Source organism: Drosophila biarmipes, unplaced genomic scaffold (genome assembly GCF_025231255.1).
Source record: "Drosophila biarmipes strain raj3 unplaced genomic scaffold, RU_DBia_V1.1 ptg000016l, whole genome shotgun sequence".
Classification (NCBI taxonomy): Eukaryota; Metazoa; Arthropoda; class Insecta; order Diptera; family Drosophilidae; genus Drosophila; species Drosophila biarmipes.
The window spans coordinates 989,772-1,008,260 of NW_026114534.1; the positions used below are offsets into that span (position 1 = coordinate 989,772).

General features: G+C 43.4%; 2 non-coding genes and 1 pseudogene across 2 annotated transcripts; all 3 read right to left on the reverse strand.

The window, feature by feature from the left end:
• Positions 1–8,430: 8,430 nt before the first annotated feature.
• Positions 8,431–11,212, reverse strand: LOC127012002 (large subunit ribosomal RNA; annotated as a pseudogene).
• Positions 11,213–11,614: 402 nt separating this feature from the next.
• Positions 11,615–11,793, reverse strand: LOC127011851 (5.8S ribosomal RNA). Its single transcript, XR_007765312.1, has one exon. It is a non-coding gene; the product is annotated as a 5.8S ribosomal RNA (ribosomal RNA).
• Positions 11,794–12,467: 674 nt separating this feature from the next.
• Positions 12,468–14,462, reverse strand: LOC127011901 (small subunit ribosomal RNA). Its single transcript, XR_007765359.1, has one exon. It is a non-coding gene; the product is annotated as a small subunit ribosomal RNA (ribosomal RNA).
• Positions 14,463–18,489: the final 4,027 nt, after the last annotated feature.

Sequence of the window (18,489 nt, forward strand, 5' to 3'; positions counted from 1 at the left end):
CACGCACTGTGGATTCCGCAACAGGGAAGAAGTTGCGGAGGAGTATATCTGCGCAGTCGTGCCATGTCGTAAGTAGCGCGCCGTTCGACCTAAGACATCCAAGATCGGTTGTCTTTTTCCGGCCTCGGCATATTCGGTAGGCGTGCCCCCATGGATCATCCTTGTGCCGTCCCACGAAGTCCCGCCAGTTTTGTTCCTTTGTCATCAGGATAAGCTTCTTATACTGGCCTGAGGCAAGCCTTAATCCAGCGGCAAGTCGCTCAACATCGCCGGTGCCACTCCGACGAGCTGCCTGCAGCCTGCGCCTCAGTCTCCTGACCTCTTGGCGCTTGGTACTCAGTTCAGGATTCCACCATATTACGTTTCCCCTTGCTGCAGGTATCCTGCGCCCTATTACCCTGTCGCACACTTCGTGTACGATGGAGCGAAGGGCTGACACATGATCATCAAACGGCGATTCCTCCAGTTCCTCCAAACATTCAGCTGCATCCCTTAGTTCTACTCTGAATCTTCGCCAACTTGCATTGGAGAGCCTCCATTGCGGTACCGGAGCTAGGCTCTCAACGGTACTGCTTGGATCTGGAGTAACCTCAACAGTGATGATGTTGTGGTCACTCAGCTCCCAGAAGTCAACTCTCCATTCGTATGTTGCCCACACACGCGCTGCTTCGTTGGTGAAGGTCACGTCGATATCACTTCTGGAGCGGTGATTATCGAACGTGAACACCTGGCTGGCCGTATTAAGCACACAGACACCGCTTGCGATGATCCACTCGTCCATGTGCTGTCCCCGTTCGCGATTCAGACGGTCTCCAGAGTTAGCTGGAGTTTTGCTGAACCACATCGGGGAAACCGCATTCGCATCAAGTCCGAGGATTGTCGGTGTCCTGCTGGCTAGCAGCAGAACCGTATCCAGGTAGTCAGTGTAGGGCTGCAGGGCAGCTGAGTACTGGCAGTATACGGAGGACAGAAAAATGGTGCCGTATTTTCCTGTGACACTCACGCACACTCCATAATCCGTCGTAAATGTCTCGATGGGCATGCAGATGGCAGACGGGTCGTCCACGATGATGGCAGCTTTCTTCCTTTTGTCAGCGAAGATTCTCATGCCTCCAGGGAGTCCAGTGAGACGCTTGCCTGCGTCCACATAGGGCTCCTGAATGAGTGCGAACAGGTGGCCAGCATCTCTCATCCGCTTTGCAAGCTCGATGACAGCGCAACGGCCTCGACCACAATTCGCTTGGATGAAGCTGAACATGTTAATGTCTAGCTTGCACCCTGGCTAGCACAGCGCTATATATCGGGCATCCACCCGAGAGCATATAGTGCCCCGAGGGTAGCCCTTTATGGCGGCAGTTACGGCAGTCCACCGCATTTTTGCACTTCGCCGCGACGTGGTCGTTCTGTCCGCACTGGCGGCAGACCTGGTTTTCTCTAGCGTACCGACACTCGCTGACTTTGTGGTCAAAACCAAGGCATCGGTGGCACGCATAGGTGCGCACTTGAGAGCGGCAGCGGTAAGAGAACCACTTGATATACACCCTCCCGCTTTCGAGAACGGCCAACGCCTGATCATCTACTTCCAGCGTCACGTTTATAGTGGCGCTGTTAGGACTACCGCCTTCTGGAACTCCTTCAGCGACATCTCCTCGAAGTTTTTCTCTTTTAACTCCATCATGAACTCATCCGGCGTCACAGTGGTGTCCACATCCTGTACCGTCACCCTGGGTTTTGCGGCAGTGTTTTTGGACACCTTAAGGCCCACCTCAGCGAATTTTGCGGAGGCAACGATTTTCGACATCTCCGCCTGCGATGGCGTGCGAATAATCGCGCCGCCCCGCTTCAACTCTCGCACCTCATGCACTCTGACGCCCAAAGCAGGCGCTACCTCTTTGCGGACCTTGTCCGCAATTTGCCTCCCTGATAAGGCCGGATCATCACATGCAACGACTGCCGACCAGGTCTCCCGGATTTTCCGCGGTGCGGCTACAGGGGCATAGGGGGCGACAGGGGCAGCAGGTGAGGCGATAAGGTGCGCGCCTCTAGCAGCGGCGGCTGCGTATGAGACGGCCGAGGCAACCGGTGCCTGCTTCTTAAGGCGGTCCTCAAGCACTCCAATCCGTATAAGGAGGGCTGCAACAACCTCCTCGTAGCGGTTGGCTACGGACTGCACCTTCACATTTGTGGCCGGGTTGGCATAGGAGACCATGAACATCCTACCGATCTCCGATCGGATGTCCCCCATCTCGGCAGCGACGGCACCATTACCTCTCCACTCCCTATCCGAGAAGGATTTTAGAGGACTGGCTGGTGCAACGAAGGTCTTCTCGTGTTCAGCAGAGGATGCAGCAGCGGCGGGGGCTGCGGGAGCGGCAGGGGCTGCGGCAAGGGCAGCGACAGGGGCAGCGGCAGCGGCAGCAGCAGGGGCAGCGGCAGCGGCAGCGGCAGGGGCTGTCGCAGTGTCAGCGGCAGTTGCATCCAGTGCCATCAACTTGCACCTAGAGGCGTCCCTCAGCGGCGCTTTATTGCGCTTACCTCTGGGTCGTCCTCTGCCCCCACTGCTTCCCCTACTACTAGCACTCTCACTGCCAGAATCTCCAACATCCATTTTGGGTGGCGCCATCCGCCGGTTATCGGCAGTTCCAACCCAAAAGCTTTTCCACCAAGGACTTACCCCTTTATTATCAGCTGGTCGGAAAGCTCTATCAGCTGATCAGCTGATAATAGTTTAGCGATGACACAAACCGCACAGCTGTTTTAGGCAAAATGTGCCTAAATAAGCCTAACGCCTCTCTCAAGAGAGCGCCTCTCTCGTGACACACGTGGCGCAATGGAAAATTTCCAATGGGAAAAACCCAATTTCACCCGGTTTCACCACTTTTACACAGGGAAAACACGCGCACTGGGTTCGCAGGCACAAAACACGAATTTTCGTGCTGTTTCTAGCTTCGTATCTGGTCTCTATCAGTCAATATTGGCTACACTCGCGGAGCGTACGGAAAACACGTCTGTTCGCACGAGCAATCTAACACCGACAGTAGATAGGGACAGGTGTGTCTCGGATCCCTCCGAACTTATTTAACGCGACGTGTTCCGCACTGAAGGGATTACAGCCACGGCATTCTAATATACCCACAAGGGAGTATATAATGCAAGGGTCTGGGTTAAGCGCCAAACCAACGCCCTGGACTAGAAGCTATAGCTATGTACATAGCAACCACCCCAGTAGCAATTTAAGTACTTGCTTGTCGGGCAAGCACTCCCCCTTGCATAGGGGCGAGATCTATCTAAAATCTCTACTGTTCTTTGGGTCGCAGCACCCGAGTTGTATTAACGCAACATCCACGTCGAGCCCGGGGACTCTACCCGCGATATAGGTGTCAACCACAGCCACCACGAAACTCCCACTAGGGGGCCGACCTCAATGAGTAGCCTTGGAGAACCACTCAACCCGTGGCACCGAAATTTCAGGCTCGGTGGGCCTCACCCCTTCAGCTCCGACAAGCTCGGATGGGGCAACCATGTCATATTAGTCGCCTCCTACGACAAGCAATGACAAGCTGTGGCAGTATTCTTCGCCGTTGCCACACGGCAAGGGGGTTTTGGGACTATTGTCCCGGCGCCTGCGGTTCATCCCTCGTCGCTTCCATCCTACGCCTCGAGAAGGCAGCATCAGCAAAAGCTCCTAGGAGACGCATCCGTTCTGGGGTCTCGACTACTCCTGCGACGTTCCATCGTTCTTGGACTCGAACAATGCCAAGGGCATCCAAGTCACGCAAATCACTATAGAGGCGGCACTCACATAGTACGTGAAGCCAGTCCTCACTCTCCTCTCCACATGAGCATGCGGTTGTGGTGCTGAGGGTTCTACCATGGAGGAAAGCGTTGAACGACCCGTGTCCTGTCAGCAAGAATCCGGCTCTTAAGGTGAAGACAAAGTCCTTCCTCTTGTAGACGAACGCTGCCTCTGGGAAAAACTGGCGAGTCACAAAACCGTGAGCCGCTTGGTCCCATCTGAGTTGCCACTCATTTAGCAGACATTCGTCTAGCAGAGCCATCTTGGATTTCCAGTCCAACACAGACAAGTCCTGTCCATAGAGCCAGTCGCTCTCGTCCAGGGGAACGTGCTTTCTGAGCTTAAACTTCACTGCCATCCTGTGAGCATCTAAATCCATTGGAGGAGCACCAGCAAGCACCTGCAGTGCCACCGTGGACACTGTGCGGCATACCGGTAGGCATCCTAATAGGATGGTCCTCTGGCACGAGGTGAGGAGTCTTAAGGACTTGCCCTTGCTCGCCGCCTTGTACCAGACCGAGGCACCGAAGAGTGCACAGGGGACCATGAGTCCGCTGTATATCGTCCTCTTAGCACGGGAGCTGAGCCCCCAATCGACTCGGAGCACCCGTGCTAGCCCTCCGGCAACTCCAGCCAGCCGATCTCTGAGAGCAGAGATATGCGGGAGAAAGCTCATCCGCTCGCCGACTAAGATGCCAAGGTACCGGCATTTGGTGACGTATGGCAGGCTTGCTCCAGCAAACCGTACGGTCGGTCTCCTAGTGTCTGAAAGATTCCCTTTCAGCAACATGATTGCCGTCTTGCTGGTTGACACACTCACTCCAACCTCAGCTCCCCAGGCTCCCACGATGTCCATCAACTGCTCGCCCTTTCGCTCCAGATCGGCACGGGAATTCCCATCGACGAAAAGTAGCAAGTCATCTGCAAACGCGCTCAGAGCACAATGTGGCTCCAGGCGCTGAAGCAGCACATCCATCAGTAGGTTCCAAATAAATGGACCACTGACGGACCCTTGCGGGCAGCCCCGTGTAACCGACACTGTGGCCGCTTCGTAACTGCTGATGATACTGGCACTTCGACCGGAGAAATAACTTTTCCACAAGTCTATCTCTCGACAGCCGACGTCGATAAGCCGATCCAGCACCGCGTTCCACTCAACATTGTCGAAGGCACCCTTGAAATCAACAAAGATTCCCAGCACCCTCCTCTCGCGGCTGGTGGAAACGGTGTTTTTAGCGTGCATCCACGCATCCTCAACGCAGCGTCCAGGCCGAAATCCAAATTGCCATCTGCAGCCATCCGGTAGCACATCCTTCAGTCGATTCACCATGATCCCTTCCAGCACCTTTCCGAACACTGGCAAAAGGCATATGCCACGATAAGAGGCAGGATCGCTCCTGTCCTTATCTGGCCCCTTTACCAGCGGTATCACTCTCGGGTGTTTCCACTCGGCAGGAAAATATCCTTCCGAGAGGCATCGAGAGTACAACTTCGTCAGGTGCTGAGGGATAGCACGCCATACCTCCTTGACGATCCCACCCGTGATGCCGTCCATTCCCGGCGATCGCCGGCTTCTCAGCTTCGCGACGCTGGTTGCCACCTCGAAGGCTTCGAGGGTCGGTGGAGCAGCAGGAGTTATACCCTCACGCACTGTGGATTCCGCAACAGGGAAGAAGTTGCGGAGGAGTATATCTGCGCAGTCGTGCCATGTCGTAAGTAGCGCGCCGTTCGACCTAAGACATCCAAGATCGGTTGTCTTTTTTCGGCCTCGGCATATTCGGTAGGCGTGCCCCCATGGATCATCCTTGTGCCGTCCCACGAAGTCCCGCCAGTTTTGTTCCTTTGTCATCAGGATAAGCTTCTTATACTGGCCTGAGGCAAGCCTTAATCCAGCGGCAAGTCGCTCAACATCGCCGGTGCCACTCCGACGAGCTGCCTGCAGCCTGCGCCTCAGTCTCCTGACCTCTTGGCGCTTGGTACTCAGTTCAGGATTCCACCATATTACGTTTCCCCTTGCTGCAGGTATCCTGCGCCCTATTACCCTGTCGCACACTTCGTGTACGATGGAGCGAAGGGCTGACACATGATCATCCAACGGCGATTCCTCCAGTTCCTCGAGACATTCAGCTACATCCCTTAGTTCTACTCTGAATCTTCGCCAACTTGCATTGGAGAGCCTCCATTGCGGTACCGGAGCTAGGCTCTCAACGGTACTGCTTGGATCTGGAGTAACCTCAACAGTGATGATGTTGTGGTCACTCAGCTCCCAGAAGTCAACTCTCCATTCGTATGTTGCCCACACACGCGCTGCTTCGTTGGTGAAGGTCACGTCGATATCACTTCTGGAGCGGTGATTATCGAACGTGAACACCTGGCTGGCCGTATTAAGCACACAGACACCGCTTGCGATGATCCACTCGTCCATGTGCTGTCCCCGTTCGCGATTCAGACGGTCTCCAGAGTTAGCTGGAGTTTTGCTGAACCACATCGGGGAAACCGCATTCGCATCAAGTCCGAGGATTGTCGGTGTCCTGCTGGCTAGCAGCAGAACCGTATCCAGGTAGTCAGTGTAGGGCTGCAGGGCAGCTGAGTACTGGCAGTATACGGAGGACAGAAAAATGGTGCCGTATTTTCCTGTGACACTCACGCACACTCCATAATCCGTCGTCAATGTCTCGATGGGCATGCAGATGGCAGACGGGTCGTCCACGATGATGGCAGCTTTCTTCCTTTTGTCAGCGAAGATTCTCATGCCTCCAGGGAGTCCAGTGAGACGCTTGCCTGCGTCCACATAGGGCTCCTGAATGAGTGCGAACAGGTGGCCAGCATCTCTCATCCGCTTTGCAAGCTCGATGACAGCGCAACGGCCTCGACCACAATTCGCTTGGATGAAGCTGAACATGTTAATGTCTAGCTTGCACCCTGGCTAGCACAGCGCTATATATCGGGCATCCACCCGAGAGCATATAGTGCCCCGAGGGTAGCCCTTTATGGCGGCAGTTACGGCAGTCCACCGCATTTTTGCACTTCGCCGCGACGTGGTCGTTCTGTCCGCACTGGCGGCAGACCTGGTTTTCTCTAGCGTACCGACACTCGCTGACTTTGTGGTCAAAACCAAGGCATCGGTGGCACGCATAGGTGCGCACTTGAGAGCGGCAGCGGTAAGAGAACCACTTGATATACACCCTCCCGCTTTCGAGAACGGCCAACGCCTGATCATCTACTTCCAGCGTCACGTTTATAGTGGCGCTGTTAGCTGCTGACCAGGGCTTGGTCGCCAGGACTACCGCCTTCTGGAACTCCTTCAGCGACATCTCCTCGAAGTTTTTCTCTTTTAACTCCATCATGAACTCATCCGGCGTCACAGTGGTGTCCACATCCTGTACCGTCACCCTGGGTTTTGCGGCAGTGTTTTTGGACACCTTAAGGCCCACCTCAGCGAATTTTGCGGAGGCAACGATTTTCGACATCTCCGCCTGCGATGGCGTGCGAATAATCGCGCCGCCCCGCTTCAACTCTCGCACCTCATGCACTCTGACGCCCAAAGCAGGCGCTACCTCTTTGCGGACCTTGTCCGCAATTTGCCTCCCTGATAAGGCCGGATCATCACATGCAACGACTGCCGACCAGGTCTCCCGGATTTTCCGCGGTGCGGCTACAGGGGCATAGGGGGCGACAGGGGCAGCAGGTGAGGCGATAAGGTGCGCGCCTCTAGCAGCGGCGGCTGCGTATGAGACGGCCGAGGCAACCGGTGTCTGCTTCTTAAGGCGGTCCTCAAGCACTCCAATCCGTATGAGGAGGGCTGCAACAACCTCCTCGTAGCGGTTGGCTACGGACTGCACCTTCACATTTGTGGCCGGGTTGGCATAGGAGACCATGAACATCCTACCGATCTCCGATCGGATGTCCCCCATCTCGGCAGCGACGGCACCATTACCTCTCCACTCCCTATCCGAGAAGGATTTTAGAGGACTGGCTGGTGCAACGAAGGTCTTCTCGTGTTCAGCAGAGGATGCAGCAGCGGCGGGGGCTGCGGGAGCGGCAGGGGCTGCGGCAAGGGCAGCGACAGGCGCAGCGGCAGCGGCAGCAGCAGGGGCAGCGGCAGCGGCAGCGGCAGGGGCTGTCGCAGTGTCAGCGGCAGTTGCATCCAGTGCCATCAACTTGCACCTAGAGGCGTCCCTCAGCGGCGCTTTATTGCGCTTACCTCTGGGTCGTCCTCTGCCCCCACTGCTTCCCCTACTACTAGCACTCTCACTGCCAGAATCTCCAACATCCATTTTGGGTGGCGCCATCCGCCGGTTATCGGCAGTTCCAACCCAAAAGCTTTTCCACCAAGGACTTACCCCTTTATTATCAGCTGGTCGGAAAGCTCTATCAGCTGATCAGCTGATAAAAGTTTAGCGATGACACAAACCGCACAGCTGTTTTAGGCAAAATGTGCCTAAATAAGCCTAACTCCTCTCTCGTGACACACGTGGCGCAATGGAAAATTTCCAATGGGAAAAACCCAATTTCACCCGGTTTCACCACTTTTACACAGGGAAAACACGCGCACTGGGTTCGCAGGCACAAAACACGAATTTTCGTGCTGTTTCTAGCTTCGTATCTGGTCTCTATCAGTCAATATTGGCTACACTCGCGGAGCGTACGGAAAACACGTCTGTTCGCACGAGCAATCTAACACCGACTGAGTAGATAGGGACAGTAGGAATCTCGTTAATCCATTCATGCGCGTCACTAATTAGATGACGAGGCATTTGGCTACCTTAAGAGAGTCATAGTTACTCCCGCCGTTGACCCGCGCTTACTTGAATTTCTTCACTTTGACATTCAGAGCACTGGGCAGAAATCACATTGTGTCAACACCCGCTAGGGCCATCACAATGCTTTGTTTTAATTAGACAGTCGGATTCCCCAAGTCCGTGCCAGTTCTGAATTGATTGTTAATTGATAATCGTTATAATTAATAAGAACTAATTGGTTTAACCCAATTAGTATTCTTAAAAATTTTAGCAAGAAAGTTCCACAATTGGCTACGTAACTAAACTATCCGGGGAACAAGTAACTAACATAAATGCTAGAAACTCTATTTACCCAGAACGAGCACATAAACCATGTTATTGTTTCCCAATCAAGCCCGACTATATCAATCTTCAGAGCCAATCCTTATCCCGAAGTTACGGATCTAATTTGCCGACTTCCCTTACCTACATTATTCTATCGACTAGAGACTCTTCACCTTGGAGACCAGCTGCGGATATTGGTACGGCCTGTTGAGAAGTTTGCGTGTCCCCACCATAAATTTTCAAGGTCCGAGGAGAAAATATCGACACAACAGTATATGTCATGCTCTTCTAGCCCATCACCATATCTCTCTGCGAAAGACTTCCATGGTAGTACGGCTATAAAACAGAAAAGAAAACTCTTCCGATATCTCTCGACGGCTTCTTTATGGTCGTTCCTGTTGCCAGGATGAGCACGAGGCCCATATTTAATAACAAACGGATACTCAACAGGTTACGGAATTGGAACCGTATTCCCTTTCGTTCAAAATTATTCAAGTATATTAATTTAGCTAGATTTTATATAATATATATATTTGTTTGGCATTTGTATTTTACTTGAAAATTTTCGGCTTTCGCCTTGAACTTAGGACCGACTAACTCGTGATCAACCACTGTTCACACGAAACCCTTCTCCACTTCAGTCCTCCAAGGTCTCATTCGATTATTTGCTACTACCACCAAGATCTGTACCAATGGCAGCTCCATGCAGGCTTACGCCAAACACTTCTACGCATACCATTGTACCTTCCTACTCACTAAAGTTTCAAAATTTATATTACAAGTAATATAAATCATCTACTTTAGCGGTAATGTATAGGTATACAACTTAAGCGCCATCCATTTTAAGGGCTAGTTGCTTCGGCAGGTGAGTTGTTACACACTCCTTAGCGGATTTCGACTTCCATGATCACCGTCCTGCTGTTTTAAGCAACCAACGCCTTTCATGGTATCTGCATGAGTTGTTAATTTGGGCACCGTAACATTACGTTTGGTTCATCCCACAGCGCCAGTTCTGCTTACCAAAAGTGGCCCACTGGGCACATTATATCATAACCTTGAACTTCATATCAAGAAAGTTAAGGTTCTTACCCATTTAAAGTTTGAGAATAGGTTAAGATCGTTTCGACCCTAAGGCCTCTAATCATTCGCTTTACCAGATAAGATTATTTTATATAATATTAAAATGCACCAGCTATCCTGAGGGAAACTTCGGAAGGAACCAGCTACTAGATGGTTCGATTGGTCTTTCGCCCCTATACTCAATTCTGACAATCGATTTGCACGTCAGAACTGTTTCGGTCTTCCATCAGGGTTTCCCCTGACTTCAACCTGATCAAGTATAGTTCACCATCTTTCGGGTCACAGCATATATGCTCAAGGTACGTTCCAGTTAGAGGCATAAATAATATAAATATCATTATACATAACTATATAGAACGCCCCGGGATTGTGTTAATTAGCTATAAATAGTTAAAAAACTAATCCCATTATTAGTCAAGTTAATTACGCTATTAGGTTTATATCCCAATAACTTGCACATATGTTAGACTCCTTGGTCCGTGTTTCAAGACGGGTCCCGAAGGTATCCTGAATCTTTCGCATTGTTAATCCTACAAGTGCATATAATAAACACAAAAATCAATGATAATTATGCCATTATATAATTCCGAAAAATTAACGCACTGTATTCATATAAATCTATCAGCACTTTATCAAATTAATAACATTTATTCTGTGTTAAAATGCAAGCAAATTAATTTGAATAAACTATAAGTTATATTTTATGATAAATTTGGTATGCTAATAGATTACAATGTCCTTATATGGAAAAAATGCACACTATTATCATAATATTGTTTAAATATTACAATTCTAATGATGAATTTTCCATAACGGATATTCAGGTTCATCGGGCTTAACCTCTAAGCAGTTTCATGTACTGTTTAACTCTCTATTCAGAGTTCTTTTCAACTTTCCCTCACGGTACTTGTTTACTATCGGTCTCATGGTTATATTTAGTTTTAGATGGAGTTTACCACCCACTTAGTGCTGCACTATCAAGCAACACGACTCTTTGGAAACATCATCTAGTAATCATTAACGTTATACGGGCCTGGCACCCTCTATGGGTAAATGGCCTCATTTAAGAAGGACTTAAATCGTTAATTTCTCATACTAGAATATTGACGCTCCATACACTGCATCTCACATTTGCCATATAGACAAAGTGACTTAGTGCTGAACTGATTTCTTTTCGCTCGCCGCTACTAAGAAAATCCTTGTTAGTTTCTTTTCCTCCCCTAATTAATATGCTTAAATTCAGGGGGTAATCCCATATGAGTTGAGGTTGTGTATAACTTTTATATGCAATTAATTCTTTATATATAATGATAAAACATTTTATTAAATTCGTTATATTAATAATATCTGTATATAAATGGCATTTGTTTGATTTAACGAATCAACGAAGAACAATAATATTGTCAACGGTTTTCTATTTTCTAATCATTAATAAGAGACAATTCTAGATAAATTTTTATGCTAGACATTTCTCAGTATCATTTGATTGAAAAAGAAAATATTTCTCTTCGTTTTTCACATTCAAATTATTTACTAATGTGAGATAATGTTTTTCATATATTTTTTAATATTATGAATAAAATAATTAAATTATTATTATCCAATAATATACCATATGCTTATAAAATTTCATTATAAAATTTGTATAAGCAACTTAATTAGCATAGTCTTACAACCCTCAACCATATGTAGTCCAAGCAGCACTATAAAATTAATTAAAGTACATAACAGCATGGACTGCGATATGCGTTCAAAATGTCGATGTTCATGTGTCCTGCAGTTCACACGATGACGCACAGTTTGCTGCGTTCTTCATCGACCCATGAGCCGAGTGATCCACCGCTTAGAGTTTTATAAATTGGTTTCTTAATTTTGTCAAATATGTTTTTATTGAAAGAAATTAAAAATACACCATTTTACTGGCATATATCAATTCCTTCAATAAATTTATTTTTATACCTAAAACGAATGCTGCGAAATGTCTTAGTTTTATATAACCAATATATATCAAAGTATTTCTTTTTAAATTGCATTTATTGTAAATAAATATATATATATATATATTAATACTTTTTTAGCGATATAAATTGAAATTTATATAAAACATTAACCTGTATAAAACCAGGTACAACATTGTACATTTTAGGTTGTTGCATTATCCAATGTATGCGCATAACTGAGATGAACAATACATATCGCAACGCGTGTATATTATGGTCCATATACACACAGTATTTTAATTGTGTTTATATACAATAATAATTTAATATTATTATTTTAATAATTCGATTTGCTTGTTCGAATTTTTATTTGTTTGTTTTGGCTGCTTATTATTTCTCTCATATGTATTAAATACAATATATAATTTTAATATTTGCATTATTTCGATTTGCTTGTTCGAAATTTCATTTGATCTATATTAGATCTCATATACATTTTGGCAATTCATATTTTATTTGTAATACTATAATGTATTTATTATAATATAAACAAATATTTTATTAACGGTAAGGATATTAAAACATTAATGATCCTTCCGCAGGTTCACCTACGGAAACCTTGTTACGACTTTTACTTCCTCTAAATAATCAAGTTCGGTCAACTTTTGCGAAACAACCGTAACACGCAAGGCGTCACAGTGATCACGTCCGGAGACCTCACTAAATAATTCAATCGGTAGTAGCGACGGGCGGTGTGTACAAAGGGCAGGGACGTAATCAATGCGAGTTAATGACTCACACTTACTGGGAATTCCAAGTTCATGTGAACAGTTTCAGTTCACAATCCCAAGCATGAAAGTGGTTCAGCGGTTTACCCGGACCTCTCGGTCTAGGAAATACACGTTGATACTTTCATTGTAGCGCGCGTGCAGCCCAGGACATCTAAGGGCATCACAGACCTGTTATTGCTCAATCTCATTATTGCTAGACGCAATTTGTCCATTTAAGAAGCTAGTGTCCTTATAATGGGACAAACCAACAGGTACGGCTCCACTTATATAAACACATTCAAACACAATAAACATTTTACTGCCACCATGAATGAAGGCTATATAAGCTTCAACACCATAATCCTGAAGATATCTATTTAATATATTTGAGTCTCGTTCGTTATCGGAATTAACCAGACAAATCACTCCACGAACTAAGAACGGCCATGCACCACCACCCATAGATTCGAGAAAGAGCTATCAATCTGTCTTACACACTTATGTTCGGACCTGGTAAGTTTTCCCGTGTTGAGTCAAATTAAGCCGCAGGCTCCACTCCTGGTGGTGCCCTTCCGTCAATTCCTTTAAGTTTCAGCTTTGCAACCATACTTCCCCCGGAGCCCAAAAGCTTTGGTTTCCCGGGAAGCGACTGAGAGAGCCATAAAAGTAGCTACACCCAATTGCTAGCTGGCATCGTTTATGGTTAGAACTAGGGCGGTATCTGATCGCCTTCGAACCTCTAACTTTCGTTCTTGATTAATGAAAACATCTTTGGCAAATGCTTTCGCTTAAGTTAGTCTTACGACGGTCCAAGAATTTCACCTCTCGCGTCGTAATACTAATGCCCCCAAACTGCTTCTATTAATCATTACCTCTTGATCTGAAAACCAATGAAAGCAGAACAGAGGTCTTATTTCATTATCCCATGCACAGAATATTCAGGCATTTGAAGCCTGCTTTAAGCACTCTAATTTGTTCAAAGTAATTGTACCGGCCCACAATAACACTCGTTTAAGAGCACTAATGCAGGTTTTTAAATAGGAGGAACATATGAAAAAATACAAGTATCTAAGCACATGTAAGAACTCCACCGGTAATACGCTTACATACATAAAGGTATAGTACTAACCACAATTGTAAGTTGTACTACCCGTATGAAGCACAAGTTCAACTACGAACGTTTTAACCGCAACAACTTTAATATACGCTATTGGAGCTGGAATTACCGCGGCTGCTGGCACCAGACTTGCCCTCCAATTGGTCCTTGTTAAAGGATTTAAAGTGTACTCATTCCAATTACAGGGCCTCGGATATGAGTCCTGTATTGTTATTTTTCGTCACTACCTCCCCGAGCTGGGAGTGGGTAATTTACGCGCCTGCTGCCTTCCTTAGATGTGGTAGCCGTTTCTCAGGCTCCCTCTCCGGAATCGAACCCTGATTCCCCGTTACCCGTTGCAACCATGGTAGTCCTAGATACTACCATCAAAAGTTGATAGGGCAGACATTTGAAAGATCTGTCGTCGGTACAAGACCATACGATCTGCATGTTATCTAGAGTTCAACCAATATAACGATCTTGCGATCGCTTGGTTTTAGCCTAATAAAAGCACATGTTCCATAAGGTTCATGTTTTAATTGCATGTATTAGCTCTAGAATTACCACAGTTATCCAAGTAACTGTTAACGATCTAAGGAACCATAACTGATATAATGAGCCTTTTGCGGTTTCACTTTTAATTCGTGTGTACTTAGACATGCATGGCTTAATCTTTGAGACAAGCATATAACTACTGGCAGGATCAACCAGAATAATGTTTTTATTCATATTTCATTCATATTTTTTGAATAGAAATTAGTAATATATATGTTGTTATAGATTTTATTTCTATCGAATACGGCCATTTTTATATAGCATTCGTATACGTTTGTTTTCCAATTTATACTTGTTTCGCCACTAATAATAACAAGTTTTTATTGATGTCAAAAAGAATCATATTCTTTATAAACACAATATTTATTTTTCATATATTTTCTTTATATATGCACATTTCATTCTAAAATATCATTTTTGTTCGACATACATAATATATTGTATCCACACATGTACAATTTTTGTTTAACCAATATAAGATATTGAGTTAATCATTTGTATTTTGACGATAAATTTAAAATTTATCTATATATATCCATATAAGTCTCTGGTAATATATAAAATAGAACCGAGTGTATATATATAATTATTACTACTATATTTATTTCTTAAATAATATATACTTATATATTATTTATATATATACTCTTTATTATATATTATATAATTTCTTAAATAACTCTCTTAATAGCTATTTTTTATTATCAACAATATAAGTTGATATTAATATTGAAAATGTATTCATAATTACATTTTTATGTTTCTTTGGTAGACTTTTATGTACTATTATTATTTAATAATACACATATAATATAAATCATGTTAGCCTACCTCCTAAAATTAACGATAAAATTCGGAAACAATTTGTTATTCTATGTACAATAGAAACTTGGCCTTTGTTTCAACGTTATTATCTTTGGGCTTAAAATATTAACCGCGGAGCCAAGTCTCGTATTCAAATAAATGAATAAAGAAACAAATTTGACGGATAATATCTTCTCTACTGACATATGTCAATAGCAGACGGCCGGCCCATTGACCATCCTATAGTAGTTTTTGGACACGCTGTCTCCCATTCGGGTATATTCAATTTACTTTGCCACTCACCCATATAGTGTTCTCTTATATAATAAGACAACGCACTTTTATATTCATTATATGGATATATTGCCTTCCTCATATTTGCCACACCACCTATAGTAGTTTTTGGACACGCTGTCTCCCATTCGGGTATATTCAATTTACTTTGCCACTCACCCATATAGTGTTCTCTTATATAATAAGAAAACGCACTTTTATTTTCATTATATGGATATATTGCCTTCCTCATATTTGCCACACCACCTATAGTAGTTTTTGGACACGCTGTCTCCCATTCGGGTATATTCAATTCTCTTTGCCACTCACCCTTATAGTATTCTCTTATTTAATAAGAATACTAAAATACTTCTCATATTATAGATGTAATCTATTAACTTCTCAATATCCATACGGTTTATGTATGGTATTGACAAAATCCTATGCATTTGCATAAGATTTATTTTGCCACAATTTATAGTACTAGTGCCGCCCTCACTAGGTATAAATATCTCATTTCGCTAGTAGTGTATGGGCAAATTCTACTAGCTATTCTCATAAATATGTCACTTATATGCCATATCTATACAATTCATGCACTTTTATATGTATATTTGCTATATTATACATTATTATGCCTTATAGGTATTATACCTATAAGCCACATCCATACGATTGCTTAATATAAATATATGTATAATTTTTTATACATATTTTTTTTTATTTATGTATGGTTTTTTATTCATATCCATATACTGTATTCACTTTTATATGGATATGATTGGCGTTTTATATAGTATTGACAAAATCATAAGTTTGACCAATACGAGGAGAGGTCCGCCAACGACCACCTCCCTATAGGTGTTTTTGGACACGCTGTCTCCCATTCGACTGCTTACTATACTAGGGGCTACCCGCTCCGTATGATATTCTCTCATATAACAAGAGAATGCAAGAAATATTCGTATTTTATGAATATAATCCATTTATTTTTCAATATCCATACGTTTTACTTAGTTTTTTGTACGGTATTGACAAAATCCTATGCATTTGCATAAGATTTATTTTGCCACAATTTATAGTACTAGTGCCGCCCTCACTAGGTATAAATATCTCATTTCGCTAGTAGTGTATGGGGAAATTCTACTAGCTATTCTCATAAATATGTCACTTATATGCCATATCTATACAATTCATGCACTTTTATATGTATATTTGCTATATTATACATTATTATGCCTTATAGGTATTATACCTATAAGCCACATCCATACGATTGCTTAATATAAATATATGTATAATTTTTTATACATATTTTTTTTTTTATTTATGTATGGTTTTTTATTCATATCCATATACTGTATTCACTTTTATATGGATATGATTGGCGTTTTATATAGTATTGACAAAATCATAAGTTTGACCAATACGAGGAGAGGTCCGCCAACGACCACCTCCCTATAGGTGTTTTTGGACACGCTGTCTCCCATTCGACTGCTTACTATACTAGGGGCTGCCCGCTCCGTATGATATTCTCTCGTATAACAAGAGAATGCAAGAAATATTCGTATTTTATGAATATAATCCATTTATTTTTCAATATCCATACGTTTTACTTAGTTTTTTGTACGGTATTGACAAAATCCTATGCATTTGCATAAGATTTATTTTGCCACAATTTATAGTACTAGTGCCGCCCTCACTAGGTATAAATATCTCATTTCGCTAGTAGTGTATGGGCAAATTCTACTAGCTATTCTCATAAATGCCTTCTTTATGCCATATCTATACAATTTATGCACTTTTATATGTATATTTGCTAATATTATACATTATTATGCCTTATAGGTATTATACCTATAAGCCATATACATACGATTTCATTTTTTTATTTATATATGGTTTTGTATTTATAACCATATACCGTATTTACTTTTATAAGGATATGATTGGCGTTTTATATAGTATTGACAAAATTATAAGTTTGACAAACACTTTTTTAAGTCTTTTAGTTAAAATTGTCATTTTTAATTGACTATCTAAACACTAGATATATTTGCACATGGAGCAAAGAGTATAAAAATTGGTCGCGTCACTAATAATATCGCGATACATTTTTACTACCATCAAAATACCACATACGTTTATATGTCCTCTTTATTTAATTTGGTTTCTAAACCTCAGGAATAGTTTTAATTATATGTGCGCTCTAAGTTGAATGAATTTCTTGAATCTCTTTACTTGAATTTCTAAGACTTAAAAATATTTATAAATAGATGTCCTATTGCATAATATTTTTTTATCGCTTCACTTATAAAATAACGATCCTGCCTTTCTACCTTTGAATAAACATTCATATAAACATGGAGAAAAAAACGTTCGCGTCACTAACAGTATGTGACGATAAAATTTTGCTAACATTAAAAGGAACATATTTTTATATGTCAACTCTTAGTTGAATTGGTCTATTGCTTAAGATTCTAGACCTTAGGAATATTTTTATATTATATGTTTGCCAATCTTCGCGTCACTAATAAGATGACGATTCATATTGTTATTATTAGATGGTCGAGTTGTACTTATATTGATATGTTAATCAAATTGGTCTCTTACTTGAAAATCTAGACCTTAGGAATATTTTTATATTATATGTTTGCCAATCTTCGCGTCACTAATAAGATGACGATTCATATTGTTATTATTAGATGGTCGAGTTGTACTTATATTGATATGTTAATCAAATTGGTCTCTTACTTGAAAATCTAGACCTTAGGAATATTTGTATATTATATGTTTGCCAATCTTCGCGTCAGTAATAAGATGACGATTCATATTGTTATTATTAGATGGTCGAGTTGTACTTATATTGATATGTTAATCAAATTGGTCTCTTACTTGAAAATCTAGACCTTAGGAATATTTTTATATTATATGTTTGCCAATCTTCGCGTCACTAATAAGATGACGATTCATATTGTTATTATTAGATGGTCGAGTTGTACTTATATTGATATGTTAATCAAATTGGTCTCTTACTTGAAAATCTAGACCTTAGGAATATTTTTATATTATATGTTTGCCAATCTTCGCGTCACTAATAAGATGACGA